The 21,690-nt window shown below is 41.4% G+C and overlaps 1 pseudogene; it reads right to left on the reverse strand.

The window, feature by feature from the left end:
* Nucleotides 1-749: 749 nt before the first annotated feature.
* LOC143407794 (YTH domain-containing family protein 3 pseudogene) lies at nt 750-17,908 on the reverse strand (annotated as a pseudogene).
* Between the last annotated feature and the right edge of the window lie 3,782 nt (nt 17,909-21,690).

The following is a 21,690-nucleotide window of genomic DNA, read 5'->3' on the forward strand; positions in this document are numbered from 1 at the left end:
TAATTTTGCTTTTAATCTGTTGAATAGCTAAAAATAGACAATTTAAAAACTACAACAAAGAAAAAGTTGAAGCACTGCGACTCTTACGTCTTGAAGTACTTCTGATGGTTAACTGTTAGCATTTAACAAATTCAAAGAGTTAATGAAGCCTCGCATTCATTTAGTCTTCTGCTTAGTCTTAGCGAGGATGCATAATTACAAAAGACAGCAGACACTGGTAGAAGCTGCAGGACAGACAGGTTTTGATGAAGTGACAGTTCTCCAGCGTGTTTGGAGACAGCATAAGGGCAGAGGTGCTGATGAAAACCATTACAAGAAGAGTCAATTTTGTGTTAAAGTGTTTAAAGATGTCACCTTAAGCATGAAAAAAAAGCTTTAATAAAGTCTTCTTTGACTTATTAGGCATTTTCAGAGTCTATATTGTTAGTGTTGTAATTTTAGTAGGACATCTCTACACAGTTACTGTTTGCTTGTTTCTCTCCCTGCACATGGCTTCCTCCTTTTCCTTTTTTTTTTAGAAAAAGGAAAAAGAAAATTTGTTGCTTTTCCAGCAAAGGAGAAGCACAAGGTTCCTACTCTTCTTCTTCTTCTTTTTTTTTTTTTTTTTTTTTTTTTAGAGACAGGGTCTCACTGAGTTGCTTAATGCTTCACTGTTGCTGACTGGCTTTGAACTCATGATCCTCCTCTCTCAGCCTCCCAAGCCGCTGGGATTTCAAGTGTGTGCCACCGCTCCTGGCTTCCTCCTCATCTTAATTCATAATGTGCAAAAAGTCATCAAAGATTGAGTGGGTATGCTTAAAAGTAGCAATTAAGCTTAGGGGTACCTCTTAAGTGTCCCTTGAATTGGTTACCGGTTCATTGTCATTGTTCTTGAAGTGAATGGGTCTTAATTGATTATCGGGAACATCTTTGACAAAGATCCAGTTAACTTCAAATTTGCCCTTCCGTTTATTCTGAGACCACACACTAGCATATGCATTATAGTCCACAAGGGACTTCATTTCAGCCACTGCACAAAAATATCCCTGGCCATTTACACTAAAGAGTAGATGGAGTGGGCCTTTCCCATTCAGGGACCAGTGACCTGCATCTAAATGCTTATTACCATGCTCAGGACTATGCCAGATAGAGTACTTGATGGAATGATGTATGTCATCCCCAGAGCAGCTTTCAATGATAAACACATGTCCATCCTTCAGAGTCCAGTCTAAGTCTTTGGGATTGTAGTTGTTTAAGACCTTTTAGCTTTTCCAGCACTGGATGTGCTTCTATGCTAGAAGGTGAAACACTGACAGGTACAACCCCTAAACCAAAGTTTTCATGGCCCATTCCATTGTTCTTGCTGGAGCCTGCTCCCCTGTTCCAAGGAGCTTCCCAGAGACTGTGCAGTTTCTGTGGCTGGGGCTGAGGCTGAGGTCCTTGTTGTTGCTGTGGTTGTGGTGACTGAGGCAGCTGGCATTGCACCAATGTTAGCAATTGAATTAACGGCTGAGGCTGTTGGATTTTGGGTTGGTGGAGCCTTTACCACTGACCCCTTTTCATGCCAAGCTTCAATATTCATGGTGTGTTTTATAGGAAGTGGTGGCACAGTAGAATCTCCAATTCCCACAATGCCTTCCCCCCCCCCCCAAAGAGTTCCAGTCTCAGGTCTTGAATTTAAGTCCTTATTATACTTGGAGTTGATTTTTGAATATGGTGTAAGGGCCCAATTTAATTATTTTGTATGTGGATATTCTGTTTTCCCAAAATCATCTGTTGAGGAGATTATCCTTCTCTACTGTGTAATCTTGGCACTCTTGTCCACGATTAGTTGAGTGTATATGGTTGGATTAATTTATGGGAACTCTGTTTTATTTCACTGGTTTATATGTCTTTATGCCAGCACCATACTAATTTGATCATTGTAGCTTTGCAATGTATTTTGAAGCCAGGGTGTGATTCCTCTAGCTTTGTTCTTCTTTCTTAATTTACTTGGCTATTCATGGTCTTTTGTGGTTTCACATGAACTTCAGAAGTTATTCTAACTGTAAAAAATACCATTGGGGTATTTTTAGGAATTGCATTGAACTTGTAATCACCCTGAGATGAATGGACATTTTTAACAATATGACCTCTTTCAATCCATGAACGTGGGATGTCTTTATCATTTAATTTCTTTAATCAATGTTTTATAGTTTTCAGTATACAAGTCTTTTATTCCTTAGCTAAATTTATTTCTATGTGTTTTACTCTTTTTTATGTTGATTTTTTTAATCCTGAAACTTTACTGAATTTATATGTAGTTCTAGCCATTTTAAAATGGAATCGTCAAGATTTCTACTCCAAAATTTTTAACTGAAAAATAATAATTTTATGTATTTACGGAGTACAATATGATATTTTGACACACATACACATTATGGAATCATTAAATCAAGCTAATAAAGGTATCTACCATATCATATAGTTATTATTTGTCTCTCTGTAAGATGGTGTTGTCTGCAAACAGGTATGACTTTATTTTTTCCTTTCCTTTTTGGATGGTTTTTATTTCCTTTTCTTGGCTAGAAATTTTAGTACTATATTGAATAGAAATGGTAAAAGTAGGCATCCTTTCCTTATTCCTGATCTTAGGGAAAAAACCCTTTCAGTCTTTCAACATCGAATACGATGTTTACTGTGGATTTTTCAAATATGATTTTTATTATGTTGAGGTAGTTGAAATCTATTCCTAATTTGCTAAGTAACTTTTTGTGTGTGTGCTAGGGATAAAACCCTGGTCCTGTGAATGCAAGTCAAATACTCTACCAATTGAGCTATATCCCCAGCCCGTGATTTTTTTTTTTTTTTGAAGGAGATAGGATCAAATCTAGGGCCTCAAGCATGCTAGGCAAAGTGTTCTATTATAAACGTAACATACATCCCTATCCCTGTTGAGAGTTTTTATCATGAAAAAGCATTGAAGTTTGTAAAAAAAATTTTTTTTTGCATCAATTGAGATGGTATGTTGTTTTTCCCCGCCCTTTTCCTGATAATGGTGTATCATGTTAATTTTAATTTTCACATGTTGAACCATCCTTGTATCCCACTTGGTCATGATGTGTGATATTTTTAGTCTACTATTAATTTTCATTTAGTAATTTCATTAAGAATTTATGTATGAATGTTCAGAAGGGATATTGTAATGTAATTTTCTTTTTCTTTGTAGTGTCTTTGGCTTCAGTATCAGGGTAATACCAATATCAGAGAATGAGTTAGAAAGGGTTTCTTCTTCAGTTTTGGGGGAAGAGTTTGTGAAGGAGTGCCATTAATTCTTTAATATTTGTTAGAATTAGGGCTGGGGATGTAGCTCAGTGGTATAGCATTGGTCTAGCTCGTACAAGGATCCTGGGTTCAATCCCTAACACTAAAAAAAATATTGCTTATTAAACCCAGGTTCTTAAAAGTCCACTTTCTGGGCATGGTTATTGATATACACCTGTAGCCCTAGCTCTTGGGAGGCTGAGGCAGGAGCCCAGGAGTTTAATGGCCAGCCAGTTTGTCTCAAAGAGAAAAATAAATTTACCATTGAAGCCATTTGATCCTGGATTTTTCTTTGTTGGATATATATATATATATATATTTTTATTTCCCTTATCTTTTTTTATGGTACTGAGGATTGAACACAGAGACACTCTAACACTGAGTTACATCCCTAGGCATTTTTTTAAAAAAATTTGTTTTGAGACAGGGTCTCACTAAATTGTCCAGTCTCATCTTTAACTTGTGATCCTCTTGTATCAGCCTCCCAAGTAGCTAGGATTATAAGCATGTGCCACCAAACCTACTGGAAGGTTTTTGATTTCTAATTCAATCTACCTACTAGTTACAGGTTGTTCAGACATGTTATTTATTCATGATTAAGTCTTGGTAGGAAATAAGTTTCTAGAAATCTATCCATTCCTCTAAGTTATTCAGTTTGTTGATGTAAATTGTTTTAGTAGTCTGTTAAGATCCCTCTTATGTCTGTGGTGTCAGTTGTAATGTTTCTTCTTTCTTTCTTTCTTTCTTTTTTTTTTTAAAGAGAGAGTGAGAGAGGGAGAGAGAGAGAGAGAGAATTTTAATATTTATTTTTTAGTGTTCAGCGGACACAACATCTCTGTTTGTATGTGGTGCTGAGGATCGAACCCAGGCCGCACACATGGCAGGCAAGCGCGCTACCGCTTGAGCCACATCCCCAGCCCCTCTTCTTTATTTCTGATTTTATTTGTTTAAGTCTTATCTTTTTTCTGAGTTTGTCTAGCTGTAGATTTGCTAATTTTTTTTATCTTTTCAAAAAGTCAACTCTCATTTTTATTGATTTTTCCATTTTTCTATTTTGTTTATTTCTACTTTCATCTTTGTTACCTCCTTCTTCTAACTTTGGGCTTAGTTTATTGTTCTTTATCTAATTATGTGGGATACAAAGTCAGGTGAAGTATTTGAGATTTTTAAGTTGTAGGCAATTATCAGTATAAACTTCCCTTTTAGGAATGCTTGTGTTGCTTTCCGTAAGTTTTGGTATGTTGTATTTTTATTTTTGTCTAAAGCTATTTTCTAGTTTCTTTTTTGATTTCTTCTTGGAGCCAATGGTGATTCAAGAGTGTGTTAATTTCCACATATTTGTGAATTTTTCAGTTTTCCTTCTGCTATTGATTTCTAGTTCCATTCTACTGTGGTCAGAAATGAGACTTGGTACAACTTCAGTCTTCCTAAATTTGTTAAGACCTAACATATGACCTATTTTGGAGAAAGATCTGAGAAAAATGTTCACTCTGCTGTATTTGTGTAGAATGTTCTATATGCTGTTTGATCCATTTGGCCTGTGGTTTTTATTTAAGTCTCTTCTTCATTATTGATCTATAGCTAAATGTTCTATCCATTTTTGAATGTGGGGTATTGAAGTTTTCTAATGTCATCATATTGTTGTCTATTTTTCTCACGAGTTCCATTAGTGTTTGCTTTATGTATTTAGGTGTTTTCATGTTGGGTGCATCTGTATTTATAATTGTTATATGTTCCTGGTGTAATGATCCTTTTATTGTAATAAAAAAATCGAAAATATTTTGTGACAGTTTTGTCTAAAACAACTATAATCACTTGCTGCCTTTTGGTTTTGCCTGGGGAAAAAAATATATATATATGTATGTATGTGTATATATATATATATATATATATATATATATATATATATTTTATCTGTTTACTTTCAGTCCATGTGTAACCTTAAATTCAAGTCAAGTTCCTGGTATATGGAATATAGTTATTTTTTTAATCCATTCAGCCAGTCTGTCTTTGGATTGAGAAGTTTAATTTATTTATATTTAAAGTTATTGGCGTATTATATATATAATATATCACATATTTAAGTTTAATATACTTATATTTAAATTATTAATAGGAATGGATTTTGGTATTGCCATTTTTCTGTTTTTTGGTTCTAGTTTTTCTAACTTTTCCTCTTTTGCAGTCTTTCTTTGTGTTTTGCTGATTTTTTACATTGATATGCTTTGATACTATTCACTTTCTTTTGTGAAATTTTTATTTTTTTTTCTTGTAGTTTCTTTCGGCTCACACAAAATAGCTAATAGTTATAAAAGTCCATTTTAAGTTGATAAAAACTTCAACTTCAGCTGCACAGAAAAGTTCATTAGCTTCCTCCACTGCACTTTATATTATTATTGTCACAATTTGCATCTATTCATTCTGTATAGCTTTTCACATATTTTTTTGTTCTAATTATTTTAATGCTTTTGTGTTTTGATTTTTATGCAAGAATTAAAAGTGATTTGTCCAAAATCATTATGGTAGCAATATTATGTGTCTATGTATTTCTCTTTACTAAGGAGTTTCATACTTTTTTATGCTATTGTGTTGCTCTTTAGCATTCTTTCATTTTTAAAGAACTCCCTTAGAATTTCTTCTAGGGCAGGTCTTGTGGTAATGGACTCTTTCTGTTTCTGTTTGTTTGAGAAAGTATCTCTCATTTTTCAAGGGCAATTTTGGCTGGTATAGTCTTCTTGGTTGGCAGGTTTGTTTTGTTTTTTTGTTTTTTTCCTTTGGGTACTTTTGAACATATAATTTCACTCCTTTCTCACTCAGCTCAGTAATTCTTATAAAATGTAATTATTTTGTTATCAGCTTGTCTGCTTTTTTTTTTTTTTTTTTCTGTGTGGTTTTGTTTTATTTTTTTGGTGGGAGGTACCAGGCACTCGACCACTGAGTCACATCTTCAGCCCTATTTTGTATTTTATTTAGAGACAGGGTCTCACTGAATTGCTTAGCACCTCAATTTTTTGGAGGCTGGCTTTGAACTCGCGATCCTCCAGTCTCAGCCTCCTAAGCTGCTGGGATTATAGGTATGCACCATCACAGCTGGCTAAGTGTGTGTTTTTTTTTTTTTTTTAATGTTCAAGATCTCTCATTGATTCTTTTTCTATTACAGCCTGACTATTATTGTTTCTTGGATATTACAGACCTTCCCTTATTCCTTTGAGGGTTTAGATTTTACATAAGTCTTGCTATGACTACACTTTTCCTCCGTAAGTTCTTTTATTGTTGTTCTATTTCTTTCGTGATGTTGGCTTTACTCAAATGCTTGCTGAATGTTGACTGTGCTCATGGTTGTAACTGAGAGGCTACATTAGACTTTCTAGTTTCTGTTTGGGCTGCTTGCTTGGAAATAGGGTGGGATGGGAAGGAGCAGGGACAGGGCAAGGAGGGCAGCTTGGGACAGGGCATGGCAGAAGCTAATCTTATGGACATGGGAGCTCCAGTTTCTGGTATGCATGGAGCACTGCCTTGTCTCTCTAACCCAAGCCCCCACCCACTGTGCAACCTGCAGGACCACACCTAGTGCCTCTGACTGGCTTATCTGTGTATAAGGGTTTTTGTGTTTATGTGGGCAGGGATTGGTTTATAGAGATCAAACACATGGCATTTTGTTGTTGTTGTTGTTTGTTTATTTTTGGCACTAGAGGTGGAATCCAGGGATGCTTAATCACTGAGTCACATCCTCAGCCTTTTTATTTTTTTATTTTGAGACAAGGTCTCTCTCAGTTGCTTAGGGCTTTGCTAAGTGCTGAGGTTGGCTTTGAGCTTGTGATCCTCCTGCTTCAGCCTTCCCAGCTGTTGGTGTGCCCAGCCTGGCAGCTCTTCTTGGTGGTTCTGCCTTTGGGCTGCCTGGGTCCCTCTAGCTCTCAGGTCCTTCCTACTCTGGGTTTAGGGCTCTTCCATCCGCAGTTTGGACTTTGCTTTTTTCCTTAAGTCCAGCCCTATCTTCATTGCTTCAGCATTTTGACCTTAGAAAATTCTCCATGGTTTCCGTCCCACCAAGGAAACCCTTCATGATTTTGAGTTGCAGATTTAAAAAAATCTTTTTTCTTTCCTTTGTTGGGGATTTATCTTATTTATAGTCCACCATCTGTGAATCTCAAGCTTGCAGAGAGCTTCGGGCTAGATATATAGATTTTGGAGTCATTTGAATAATAAATGAAAACTTGAAGCATGGGGGGGATAAAGATATTCAGAGTCTGTACATAGAGGAAAGAATTTAGGAAACTATACAATGAGGAATCAATGGGGAGGAGTAATTGGAGGTGGCCAGAGGCACAGAAATGGGAAGAAGAGAGAAAAGGTAAAGACTACAGAGAGGTGAAAGGTGAAAGATCAGGCCTGAGAGAAGGTCAGAGGGCAATGCCTGAGGCTGCTGTGGCTTTTGAGAACTCCCTTGCTGGAGGGGGTGAAGCTGAAGCCAGATGGGCATCAGTTAGGGGTGAGTTGAGAGAGAGAGCTGAGGCAGGCAGAGAGTGTCCTTTTATCCTAGTAGTGAAAGTAGTAGTGAAGGGGAGAGTTGGGATACACCAGCCAGGAGGGAGTCCCCGTCAGCCCTTGAAAAATTCCCCCATTGACTGAGGTTTCCTGACACCCACATGTAAGGAGCTTCCCTCTTTTCATAAGAAGTAGATGGATTAACAGACACAATTATTATTCATATTTTAATATTTATAGCAAGAGTTGTATTAGAAATACTTGTAATAGGTGAAATTCCTTGTTATAATTCGATGTTTAGAAGCCATCTTTGTTTGCTTTTTAGTTTTCTTTTCACAAATAAGCAATATTTTCTCATTGAATGACATAAGAAATGTACGGTTAGGTGTCACTTTTTTTTTTTAAGGCAAGGAATTTTTTATTTTTATTTTTATTTATTTATTTTTTTACTGTTTGTTTGTTTATTTATTTTGGTACTGGGGATTGAACCCAGGGCACTTAACCACTGAGTCACATCTCCAGCCCTTTTTTAATATTTTATTTACAGACAGGATCTCACTAAGTTGCTTAGGGCCTTGCTAAGTTGCTGATGCTGGCCTTAAACTCATTCTCCTCCTGCCTTAGCCTCCCCATCTGCTGGGATTACAAGTGCACACTATGGCGCCTACTGGTATCACATTTTTTTCCCCCTTGAGAAAGTAATAAAATGTATAGAAACAACTTCTGAACTTGGAACAGATGTATGCTGGTGCTTGGAGCTTGGCCATCCTCCCCAGAAAAAATTCTTCTTTCCTTACTCTGGAGAGCCACCAAGCTCTGGAAACTACAACTGCCTACACTAGCAGAAAAATCCGAGTTTTCTGTGAGAGACTCAGGGGTTAGGTCCTGTTGGCGTATGGTCAAAAGCAATAGGGTTAATAGTTTGGCACCATGAGTGGAACTAAGGAGTGTATTAACCCGTAACTGGATTCTGTTTAGTTGGTCCTGACACTTTTATCTATTATTGTTATACAGGCAGATTATGGGAATGAAGTCAAGACAGGGTATGAGAAAGGGGTGAATATAGTGGGCATTTTTTTCTAAACAGTTTTATTAAGATATATTGACATACAATAAACTTCATATTTAAAGTGTACAATTTGATAAGTTTTGACTTATGTATATATCATCACACTATAAAGATAATGAATATATCCATTATATTGAAGAGTTTCCTTGTGCCTTCAGCAATTTTTCTCTCACCTACCCCCTATTCCTAGGCAATAATGGAACTACTTTGTGTCTCTATAGGGAAGCTTGCATTTTCTAAAATTTTATGTAGATGAATGCATGCAGTATGTACTCTTTTAACCTTTTTAAATTTTCCTCAACATTATTATTTTGAGATTTACTTAGGATGTGTGTATCAATAGTTCATTCCTTTTCATTTCAGAATAGTATTTCATTATATGGATATGCCACAATTTGTATATCCTTTCATCTGTTGATAGATATTTTGAATTATTTTCAGTTTTTGACATTATAATTAAATCTGTGTGAACATCTGTGTAGAATCACTGTACGGATATATCCTCTCATTTCTCTTGGGTAAATACCTCTCAGTGGAATGGCTAGATCCTGTGATACATGTTTAACATTTTAAGAAACTATCAAGCTGTTTCCCAAGATGATTGTTTCTTTTTACATTCTCACTAGCCATGTAAAAGGGTTCCAGTTGCTCCAAGTCTTCACCAAATACTGGGTACAGTGGGTTTCTTTAAGATGTTCTAGGTGCACGGTGGCATCTCACTGAGCTGATCATATGCACTTTGAGTGGAGTTCTTTTAATTCAGGATTTCATGAACATAACAAAAGCCATGAGTTGAGAATTATTCTGCCCATACAAGTGTCCTAAGAAGAAATGGTTAAAAATAATTATGTACATTAATTAGCAGAATAATAGATGACCTCTGCCAACTATCTTTAATCTTTCCCTTTCCGACTCTGGTTACACCTGAAGCTAGATGGGCCAAAGAGAAATACATCTGCTTGGCTGTGTGTTCAGCTCTAATTTTTCTGTTCCCGGGTTACAGTGCCCTCTCTTTTGCCTCCTGTGTGCTCTAGGGATGCCTCAGTTCCCTATGGGACACAGGAGTCGGAATGAACCTTATGCTGCATTCAGATTCTTGAAATCATAAATAGAATTTGAACATTTATTAAACATTTGGAATTAAGGGCAATTATTATAAACTAATTTTCTTTTCTGCTGGGCAGCGATTCATAACTTCTTTTGGGTCATGGATTCTTTAGAGAATCTGATAAACTAAGGAGGCGGCAAGGATAGGTGCACCTAGGACAAAAGGACATGTGGATCCAGTGCTCGCTGACACTATTGGACAGATTTGTGCAATGCTGGGAAATGAGGAGTGGTCTTCCTCCCTCCTCTTCTTCTTCCTCTCCTTCTCTTTCTCCATCTTTTATCTTCCTCCTTCTTCCTTTTTCCTTCCTCCTCCCTCCTTCTCCTCCTCTTCCCTCCTCCCTCCTCCTCCTCCTCTTCCTCTTCCTCCTCCTCCTCTTATTTAACATGTGGGTGGTAAGGTCTGCCATGCATGTCAAGAGAAATGCTGGAAAACCTAGTGGGAACCTGTTGGTCAAATCCTGCAGCAGTCCTCCCTGCCCTGGACTTTAGGTTACACAAGCCACTAGATCTTATTGTTTGAGGTGATGTGGGTTGAGATTTGTACAAGCGGCTGAAATCACCTTCATGAGTCCTGGGGTGAGTCAGATTTTGCTTCCTCTGAGAGAGCCAGGGGAATGTATGGGGAGATTCTGGGAGAGAAGGGAGTTGATGGCGAAGGTCCTCGAGTCCTGGGAATCACCGAAGGAGTTTGGACTGAAGGTCTTGGTGGGTGTGGGGACTCTAGGAGGGTTAGGGTAAAAATGGACCAGCTCTCCCACCCTGTTCAACTGCCTGGGGTGGAGGCATGCCCAGCTCTCGTTAGGACCTTCACCCAGAAGTGAAGAGCCCCTTGTTGCATTTCCCTTTGCCAATGACACAATGCTCTGTGTTGGCACAGGGCTGGCCGTAGGATTTCTCCCTTGGTAGCCATGTCTGAGCACACAGGAATCCCCCAGCTTCTCTTCCTTTTCCCAGTTTGACAGTATTACTCTCCCAATCCCTTATTACCTTCAGGGCTTGGCTTTGACTAGAGTGGACATTCTCAGTGGATCATTGCTAAAGGGACAGCAGAGGTCAACCATTCTCTCCCATCATAACAATCTGATCTTCTAGCAGGCGGCCACTGGTCTCCTACCCCCTGCTTTTCTATGGAGGTGGAGAATTCCCACCTTTCTGGGCACATCCATTCTGTCTTCTCTTCCACCTTGATCATCTCCCTCAAACACCCAGGATGACATTTCTTGGCTTCTAAATCTCTGGCAGTTTCCCCATAACCTAACCCCAACGTGTTAAGGCTCCCCATGCTCTGGCCCTTTCTTTCCTGTCTCTATCACTCCACACATTGCAATCAAGCTTTATCAAGAGCCAGGCACTGTCATGGAGTTGAAGGACTAAAGATGAGCACCTGGCACTGCAGTGATGAGGCATCCTTGGAACAAATGGTGCAGGTTTTGTTGAGATGGACCACTGAGTGGTCCATTCCTGGACCAAGGGCTTCCCTGGAGCCACTGAGAGGCAAGGGGGCTAGGTCTAAGGGAAAAAATAGGGAACAGTATTTTGGGCAGGAGAACCAGCATGTGCAAAGGCCCAGAAACAGGTTTATGGTTCATTTGGGTAAAGGCAGATGATTATGCCCTCTAAACTCTAGAACAGAGTATGAGTTTGTGGGAATAAAGGAGGAGGTGAGACAGAGGGGAAATAAAGCCTATGAAGGGATTTGGAAGTGTGCTCTGTTCTACAGTGATGGGCAGTGTGGTTGCAAGCAGGGAGCAACCTGACCGCATTGACATTCTTCAGAGATGGCCCCAGGCCTGTGCCGAGGGGAAGACCAGTTGGGAGATTTGTTCTTTCCAGATAGGTGACAAGGGCCTGTGTTCCATCAGCTGTAGGGGGAAGGGAGGTTAGAGAGGCAATTCCCACACTGTGGAAGGTGAGGACTAGTAATTTCTACAGAGAGTACATGGTTAGGTGGTGGGAATCGCAGAAAATGTGAGATGGAGACAGAGTAGGGAGGTTGTAGAGCCTCATCCTCCAAGCTCTACAATCCCACCCCACATACTCTCCAGCCCCCCAGGTAGGTCATTGTTCTCTGAACACACCTTGTTCAAGCCTTGGCTAATGGTCCTTTCTTCCTGAAAAGACCTCACCACCTACCCTTCTCCATATTGGTAAATAATAATGATGATTCATAGTAAAAATAATAGCTAAGACAAATTTTTGAGCCCTCACTATAAATTCAGTTATGAAATTGATTTCTCTGTAGGTGCTGTGGTTTGGATATGTTTCCCCAAAGTTTATGCATTGGAGAGTCCCCCCCCCCAAAAAAAAATCGTGGTAATAGCATTTGGAGGTAGTTGGATTAGATGAGGTCATGAGGGTGTGTCCCTGTGATGACATCATGATTTTAAGAGAGGAAAGAGACCTGAGCCAGCCACAAGTACTATGTGATATCCGCGCCATGTTATAATGCAGTAAGAAGGTCCTCACCAGATGCTGAGCAGACACCAGAACCCCATTCTTGAACTTCTCAGCCTCCAGAACTGTGAGCTAAAAAAACTTCTATCCTTTATTCATTACCCAGTAGGTGGTATTCAGTAACAGCAATAGAAAAAAACAAAACAAAACTGGCAGTAGGTAGTTAGTGCCTACAACAAACTTGAGATAGACATTATTATCTCAATTGTCAAATGAAGAAATTGAAGCCCAGAGGTGTTAGGTTGCCATGGGGTACCAGATAGTAAGTGGCAGAGCTAGGATTTCAACTCACTTCTCACTGTGGCCCAGCTTGAGCTCTTAAAAGCTATTTTTAGAGGGGCACAGGCTTAGCTCCATGGTCTATCCTTGCTGTTCCTTGGGGCACCCACAGTTCTTGATTCTTGGCCTTGGGCTCTGATTTTGGCCATGCTAGGACTAGGGAAGGGGGCTCAGTTCCTTCTTGTCTCTGGAGAAAGACACCCTCCCCATTCTCAAAGGTCCTGAGTCTACCTGTCACCTGGAGGGGAGGGCAGGTGACCTTTCCTGTTTTTCTGAGAGCACTTCTTTCCTTGGCTTCCTACATGCCTGGCTACTCTCTTAGTCTCTTGCATTCTCTTCTAATTCTTTACCCTTAGTATTTATTGGTGGTTCTTAGCACTCTTACCATGATCCTGCCGATATCTAGCAATTCCCCTCTTTATCTCGGTCCTGGGCCTCTTTCACAAGCACCAGCTATGTATATCCACTTATCTACTTGACATCTAAACTTAAACAATTTAAGATATGCAATTCTGACTTTGTTATCTTCTTCCACAGTCCCACTCTTCTTTGTTTTCCTTATCACAAACTGGCCTATTATTTGGCCTCCCCAGAGCTGAATCCAGAAATCCTGGGTGTCCTCCTTGACCTATCATCCTGGGACCCCCAACTCCTCCTGACCAATTCACAGCTACAAGACTGTATTGATTTTCTTTTTAAAAAATATCTCTTGAATCTCCAATTCCTCCCTACTATCATCCTAAGGTCAATTACCTTGGCTTTCTGATATCTAGTTTTTAAAATTTTTATTTATTTTTTATGGTCCTAACAGTAACTATAGACGTCTTTCTAAAGTGGAGAATGGCTTAGACTCCTGTAGCGTGGACTCTGAGGCAAGACTCTCTGGGTTCATGTTTCAGCATTTTCACTTCCCATCTATGCAATCTTGGGAAAATTACTTATTCTAAGTTTCCTCATCTGTAAAATGGGGAGAATAACAGGTTTTACAATCTCTTATTAAAACCCTTGGGACCACATATGTTTAAGAATTCAGAAATTTTGGATTTCAAAAAAGGCAGTACTTTGCATGTGTCATAAATTTCTTGACATCCCCAGTGAGATCTGAGGCAATATCCTGTAATCAAACAGTATTTCTGAAGTGAAGCATGAATATTCACATTATGTGGGGGTAAACAAAGATAGAAATAGCCTCATGTCAGTTCAGCTCAAATTCTGCTGCCAAATAAGTTATAAAAATCTTTAGGTTTGCAGAGTTTTGCATGGTGGAATTGAGGGTAGGGATTGTGGACCTACTTCATGAGGCTTGTAGGAAGAGTAAATGAATAAAACATGCTTGTAATTTTATGAAGTTCTCTGAAAAATGTTTGATGCACAGTAAGATGATTTAAGTCTTGGTTAGGATGGGTGTTTAGATCCTTTTGAGGATCCCCTGGTCCCTGGTGGAGTCCTGCCTCCTTGGAAGACCCTACATGCTACCCCTTCTGCTGAGAGCCAGTTTCATCCCTTTCTTTCAGCTCCTCAGTTGTGCTCTCTGACTCGTTATGCTCTGGCTTTCACGGAGTCTTTCCCCCCTGATTGGACCACTGCCCACCATGCTCTATTTCCTTGTTGAATTCCAGAAAGCTCTCCCTGCTCCAGTCTGGCTTCTAAGAGTATGGCCACTATAATCCTCCCTGGGCCACACTGAAAGTGCTGGTTGATTTGCTTTGTTTTCCACCCGCCTCTCAGCTTTGTGTGAAGGAACCCTGAGATCTTTCTCCCCCTGGTATCTGGCTTACAGTATGTTCCCAGTTTGTATTTATTGGGGAAATCAATAAAGTACGTGCACTGATATTTGTTGAGTATCTATGCATACCAGGTATAGTGCTAAGCCAGGTGCACGATCATTCCACACAGGATGGTGAGCTCCTGACCCCTCAGCAGTGCCTACCTGTCAATCTCCCGTAGCTGCTGTTGGGTCACCTCCTTGCCTCTTGAAGATTTTGGCTCATGTCTCACTGTTTTCCCTACCAGTTCAGGACCTTTCCATGTCCTGGGCCAGCCCCAGCCCCATGTTGGCTTCCCCAGTCCCCTCCTGTCCAGCTGTTGGCTCACTTCCATCTCCCTAGACACTAAACTCCAAACCCTGCTGTGACCCTACACCCTTGTTCTTCCCTCATGAAGACCCTCACCACTCTCCATGAAATATCATTCTTCTATCCGTTGGTGCCCTCCAGCACCCACCTGCCACTCTCTGCAAAGCTCTTCATGCTGATTTTGTCTGCATTTAAAAAGATTTAGTTGTAGATGGACACAATACCTTTATTTTATTTATTTTTATGCGGTGCTGAGGATCGAACCCAGGGCCTCATACATGCTAGGCAAGAGCTCTAACCCAAGCCACAACCCCAGCCCCTGCACTGTTTTTTGTTTTTTTTTTTAAAGACTCAGTGCCATGCTTGTAAAAATCTAGTCATTTCATATTAAAATCTAGATTTATGTCTTCCCTTGGGAGGGAAATATCAGATTGAACTGAAGGTCTGCATTCCTGCCAGACATCAGGTGGCCTGAGTCTCCAGTTAGCCTAATTCCAACCGCTGCCTGCTTTTCTCATCTCTGGTACTTGATGGCCTGAAGGCATCTGAGTACGTGACCTCTGTCTTGGGCTGGAAACTTTTCAAGGCAGGCAAAAATTGCTTACATTGGTCAACTCAGAATTTTCTTAGTCATAAAATAATCTGGATAACGATGGCTATAGTTTATTAAGGGTTTACCATGCACTGGGCACGTTATGTAGAGCGTGGCTCTCCATCACTCTAAGGGATGCATATTGTAATTCCTTTTTATTTTTAGATGAGAAAACCAGGGCTTGCAAAGGGTAAGTAATTTACTTACTGACACATAGCTGACAAATAGAAAGACTTTGTGGGAGCCTGTGCAAAGATTGCTCAAAGTACCAGAGAATTTGGATCTTTGTGCATATATGCCAGACAGGAAGGAGCACAGCTCCTGAGAGGGCGCTTGACATTTTTGACCAGCCGTACCCACCTTTCAAAGATAACCAAATCCTTCTTATGGTATAATAGACATGCTGGAAGAATTTTGAAGAGCAACATCTGGTATATAAAACTCTCTAATGATCTGACTGAGTAGAATTGGGAATGGGGGTGAGTGGTTATAGGACTAGAATGATGCTCTTAGGAGGCCAAGAAGCAAAAAGGAAGAGACACAGCCCCAGAGGGAAAGGCAGAGGGGTGGGCAGAGACGCTGGGTTGAGACAGAAGAAGAGTGGCCTGGGTCATCTGCATTTGCTTCCTGGGGCAGGATGGTCAGGGCTTTCTGGGCTATCTAAGACAGTGACATCTCTTGTGTAGGAATTTTAGGGGGGCATCTGGGGATGCCTCAGACTCTGAGATAGAGGGGCTATTAGTTGTGGCTTTGGGGACAGACATTCCTGCTGCCAATGTCTCCTTTTTCTTGGGTTCCTACCTGACTTCCCCGGGGGCTTGTACCTCCCTCCCTTTTACCTCTGAAACAAACACTCCCCATACCCAGGTGGCTGCTTCAGCTTCTCTTGGGTGTGACACAAGGAGGCCCATCTGCCTGAGGCTTGATTCTGGGCATCTGGGACTCATCTTTTGTCTCCGTCTCTCTTGGTGACAGGTGGGATGGAGGCTCAGGGTCTTCCTAGACTGGGTGGCACCCAGGCAGCCAGACAGAGGAGCAGTCTGCCTTCCTGGACTTCTGTGAAGGCCTCTTTCATAGGTAGAAGGTGAGCCGTGTCCTCTGACACTTTCTCTCTCACAATTCTGGCCAGCATGGGATGATGTTTTAGAGGGTTAAGAGAAGAAAAACAGGATCTGATAACATAAATACCATTTGAGGTTTAGCAATCAGCCTAGGAGGGAAATGCGTCAGCACACCTAGAAGTGTCTCCTTTGGAAATACTACCATGGGACAGTACTCTTTCTTGCTACATTTTCTATCGAGTTCCAGGTTTTCTACAAGAAGGAACAGGGTTACTTTTCTAAGACAAACACATTTATCCTTTTTGCAAAGTATTCTGAGTTAGGGGTGTAGCTTAGTGGTAGAGTGCTTGTCTAGCATGCATGAGGTCCTGGGTTTGATCCCCAGCACTGAAAAAAAAAAGTTATATCTGAAAACTTGCAATTGATAATAAAAATGTGAATGTGTAGTTAAAAGTTTACTGTGCTACTTTCTGGAATGTCACCTGAGCCTTCAAATATGAAATAACACACTTCCCAGAGTCTCCCTGTCCTTTTTGCCCTCTTTATTCTTCTTCACGATATTGTTCACAACCTGTTATAATTTGTGCTTATTGAATTGTCCCTTGTCTTTTCTTTGTCTACCACTAGCATGTCAATGGCATGAGAACAAGGGCTCTGCCTTGTTTATTCCCAGTCTGGAGCAGGCCTGGCAGTGAGAAGGCCCAAGCTCAATGTATGTTTTTTGAATGAATGAATTTTCTGCTTGTTAGCAATTTCAGTTTTACTCGTAACACATTTCTGAGCTATTCATGCAATGAACTGTTATTGCTTATATGATCAGAAAAAAAAAACAGAAACGACATAATGGAGAGATATCTCAGTTTTAGCAATTGTGAATGAACTTCTTTTATAATGTAGTGAGCATTCTTTTAAGTCTGAAAAATACACAAGAAACTGCTGGCAGGTCACTGTTGAGCTGGGTGAGAGGACAGATGTGTAGGAGAAAGATTCCTCATACAGAGCCACTATTCGTCTGCAGTCCTCAAAGGTAAACAGGATGGACCTGTGTAAATCTGCATTCCCAGAAGGCAGTCTGGGGAGCCCGTGTGCTCTCTGTCTCTCCCTCTTGCCTGACTGTCCATCTTTTGGTTTTGGGTCAGGAGGTAGGAGATATGTTTGCCAACAGGCTTCCTGAAAGCCTCTCTGATTTAGACTTCCAGATCCTCGTGAGGGTGGGCATCAGAGGGAGGGACAGGCTTGGCCCTTGCTCCTTGGGAGGATAAGCTGGGGCTGATCTGGATTCAGTTATTGAGGCATCTTGTTCTCCACCCTTTGGAGCCTGCTCCTCCAGGGTGAGTCCACTAAGCCTTTGCTTGCTCCCTGTTCCTTCCCTCCTCCCTTTATCTAGGTTAACCATTGTCCACACAGTGTGTTTTCTATGCCTGGGAATACTACCTCTTTAAGTGACACTCAGGGTTATCTTCAAACCTTGGCCTATGTTGTCTGCCATCTTGGCAAACATCTCGGTCCTTTGTGAAGCTTTCTGATCTCTGATAACAGCGTTTCTGATCACAGACTCTCTCAGATTGTAACAACTTCACTGAGTGGGGGGTTCACTTAGTGACCCTTTCTCTGTGCCTACCATCAGCACCTCCTTTCTTTCTGCATCTCCAGACTTCCAAACATTGTGTTGTTTCTTCTCACATAAGCAGGCTCACGTCAGTAGAAGCAGTGGCCTCCCAACTGCACCAAGGGACACATATTTCTATATACAGATGCTCCTCAACTTGTAATTGGGGTTATGCCTCAATAAAACCATTATAAATTGAAAATGTCTTAAGTCAAAAATGCACTTAAGCCGGGCATGGTGGTGCATGCCTGTAATCCCAGCTGCTAGGGAGGCTGAGGCAGGAGGATTGCGAGTTCCAAGCCAGCCTCAGCAAAAGCGAGGTGCTAAGCAACTCAGTGAGACCCTGTCTTTAAATAAAATACAAAATAGGGCTGGGGATGTGGCTCAGTGGTCAAGTGTCCCTGAGTTCAATCCCCAGTACCAAAAAAAATGCATTTAATATGCTTAACCTGCTGAACCTCATAGCTTAGAAACATTATTATCCACTGTAGAGCGTTGGTTGTTTTCTCCCTGTGATTGTGTGGCTGATTGAAGCTGTGGCTTGCTGCTACTACTCATGAGAGAGTGTGGCATTGCATGTCACCAGCCCAGGAAAAGATCCAAATTCAGAATTCCAAATATGGTTTCTTTTTTTTTTTTTTTAAATAGATATGTGTGTGTGTGTGTGTCCGTGTCTGTGTGTATATATGTGTATTTAGCTGTTAATGGACCTTTATTTTAGTAATTAATTTATAGGCAGTGCTGAGAATTGAATCTAGTTCCTCACACATGTGAGGCAAGTGCTCTACCACTGAGCCACAACCCCAGCCCCGCCAAGTGTGGTTTCTACTGACTGTCACACCATCATAAAGTTGAAGAACCCTCTGTTGAAGCATTGTAAGTTGAGAACTGTTCACAGTTTTCTTTAGCTCTATTTCATTTCATCTTCTTTGTGTGTTAATTGTGTCCCTCTCCTCATTCTGATGAAGTCCAAAGGCCTTCTGAAAATTTCTGTGATCTCTGGGAACTGGCAAACTCCCAAGTTCCTGCAACTTGGGTACCACTGAGATTTACATTCCACATTATCCCCTTCTGCTCCCACTGTGGTATGGCTCCTTTTTGGTTTTCCCTCATAACCATTCACACATAATGTTTATTTGAGAAGCGGACTTTATTGAAAAGGTTGGATGTTTTCACATTGCAGCTGGGCAATCAATTTTAGCACGAAGTTACTAGACATCTCTGCTTCTAAGGCTGAAAACTCTCCCAGAAACTCTCCCCATTCCCTCTCCCCAGGCTCAGGCCTCTGCTAGGTGCCTTGTTTCCCTCTCTTTCCCTAGATAAGGTGAAGCCACCTCTTCCCACCTCTCCCAGGACCGAAGTGGATAAAGTCACTTTCATATTTTAAGCAATTTACCTTGAAAAAAACCCAAAAGGTTGAAAAAAAATGAAGGCATTGGAAATCCTCACAATAATAAGAGCAAATGTGGGCCATCATTGCAGACGCTCCCTCTCACAGGACCACAGGACACATGCCAGCCTTAGCACAACCGCCTGCAGCCTTTCCTACCCAAAAGACCCAGCCCTGTGTCTGCTCCCAGACTTCTTTGCTTTAAATGGACCTTGGATGTGCAGAAGTTGAACAATGATGACCGTCATTTGTGACATACTCTCATCATTGGTCCTTGATTGTTTTATTTACCTATTTGTAGAGTCATGGGTCTGCCTCTGGTCCATGGAGCATTATCAACAACTTTAACTGTGGGGAGCCACTCTGAATGACCCATGCCTTCCAGTCCTGAAGCAAGAGGCTCTGACCAATCACTACATTTCAAGGTGATTTGGACATTGTCCCAGCTCCAGAAGTAGAAGGCATGTCTTCAGATGTAGGTATCACCCCTGAGGTTGAACTACACTCACCTAGTCTTTTGTGTCTTTTGTAATCCTGCTCCTTTGCCCTGTTTGGGATGGAATGTTCCATGGAAACTCCCTTTGTGTGTCACTTTCTCTTGCTCTGCCTTTGGGTGTGGCCTTCCTAGATGTCAGTCAATCAGCAGACATCATGAAGCTAGACTCAACCCTCTGAAACCTGACCCCTTGCCTCATTTGAATGGCTTTCCCCCAATAAGAGGGTGCAGCACATTCTCTCTCTCTCTCTCTCTCTCTCTCTCTCTCTCTCTCTCTCTCTCTCTCTCTCTCTCTCTGTCTTTCCAATGATCCCTAAGAACAGAGGAGCCAGCACAGGACCCAAAGAAAAAGGTATATCTGTCTCTCGTGTGATTATTTCATGCAGCCCGGTTCACCTGCCCGGTTCACCTGGAGTGACCTTGAGTGTTAAGTCGTGGAACACTACACTCATCTACCTCTGGGTTCCCACCATATTTCATTCCATGGCCTCCCTTCCTCCCCGTTCCTGACAGGTTCAACTTTCTCCATTTCATTTTTATTACTGGCTTATCTCTAAGAAATAGCATTACCTCAAATTTTGGGAGTAGCCAATTTACTTTTCAAAAGAAATAATATGGAAGGGAAACTTTTCCTACCTGATACCAGAATGGAATAATACTGCAACAACTTGCCTATCTAACCAATTCAGGGTCATCTCTTCCCACTTATTTCAGTGTCCTCTTCCAGAATGCTGAAGTGACCGGGTGAGAGGGCTTGGATTCCCCTCAGAGAGGCCTGGAAACCAGAAAAATGGAAAGGCTGATAGGGCGACGGCATGGAAAGCCATCCTCAGGGCTGGTAGGTTTACTTGGGGATGAGGAATATAGCTTCAGATATGCACAGCCACACTGCTGATCCCAGGCTCTGTAGTGTCACTCTTCTAGTGCCCATTCTCACAAAGCTCATTACAAGGTCAGGACAGTATAGCTGTGAACAGAAGGATAGTCTTTAAATTAGATAGGTATTTCTGTCCTGTGCATGGCCTCTGCCCTGAGCTTCTTGAGCTTTTTGTGGCTTCACTGAGTGGTACCTGGCCCTTGAGAATTTTATTCAGAAGGACTAGTGACAGTTCCAGAGGCTAAAGAGGCCATAGGCAGCAGCCTGAACAGCAGCCGCTAAGCCCAGGTCCAGCAGAAGAAGATGGTGAGGAAGGCCAAGTCCACAGGGTGTCTACCCATCAGGGCTGTCCAGAGAGTGGCATATATAATACCAAGGTCACCTGCAACATCCAGTAGCCAAACATGAGCTCTATCCCAGACCTTGAACACCTGGAGTGGGGCTAGTCAGGGACACAGACCTCAATGGTAAACACCAGAGCCACCTGGGAAGACAGGGAGCAACAGCAGGCTGTGCACGCAGGTCTCCAAGGCCTTCTGTGTTCCATGGGGCCACCGTTTGGAGCAGCATCATAAACGAGGCCAAGGCTGTGACCACTCACTCCTGTTTCAGGCTCTTCTGGGTCAGCCATGTCTAGCTCCTGAGCTCCACCAGGTCACTAGGTAGGAAAAGCCACAACATGATGGCATGCTGCCTTAAATTGTGGTTCTAGAAAGGCCACCAACAGTCTTCCAAGTTTATAAGGGAAAAATGGTTGAACCCAGGTAGGAAGAAGAACTCCACAAAGATGGAGACAAGAAGTCCCAGCCTTCACCATTTCTTCCACATGCACCTGTTACCAACGCTCCTGGCCTCACTTATCCCTGGAGGTAAGTGGGAGGAAGGGGAGCTGTTTGACCCCAACGGAGGGT

This window comes from Callospermophilus lateralis, chromosome 10 (genome assembly GCF_048772815.1).
Source record: "Callospermophilus lateralis isolate mCalLat2 chromosome 10, mCalLat2.hap1, whole genome shotgun sequence".
In the NCBI taxonomy this organism is placed as follows: domain Eukaryota; kingdom Metazoa; phylum Chordata; class Mammalia; order Rodentia; family Sciuridae; genus Callospermophilus; species Callospermophilus lateralis.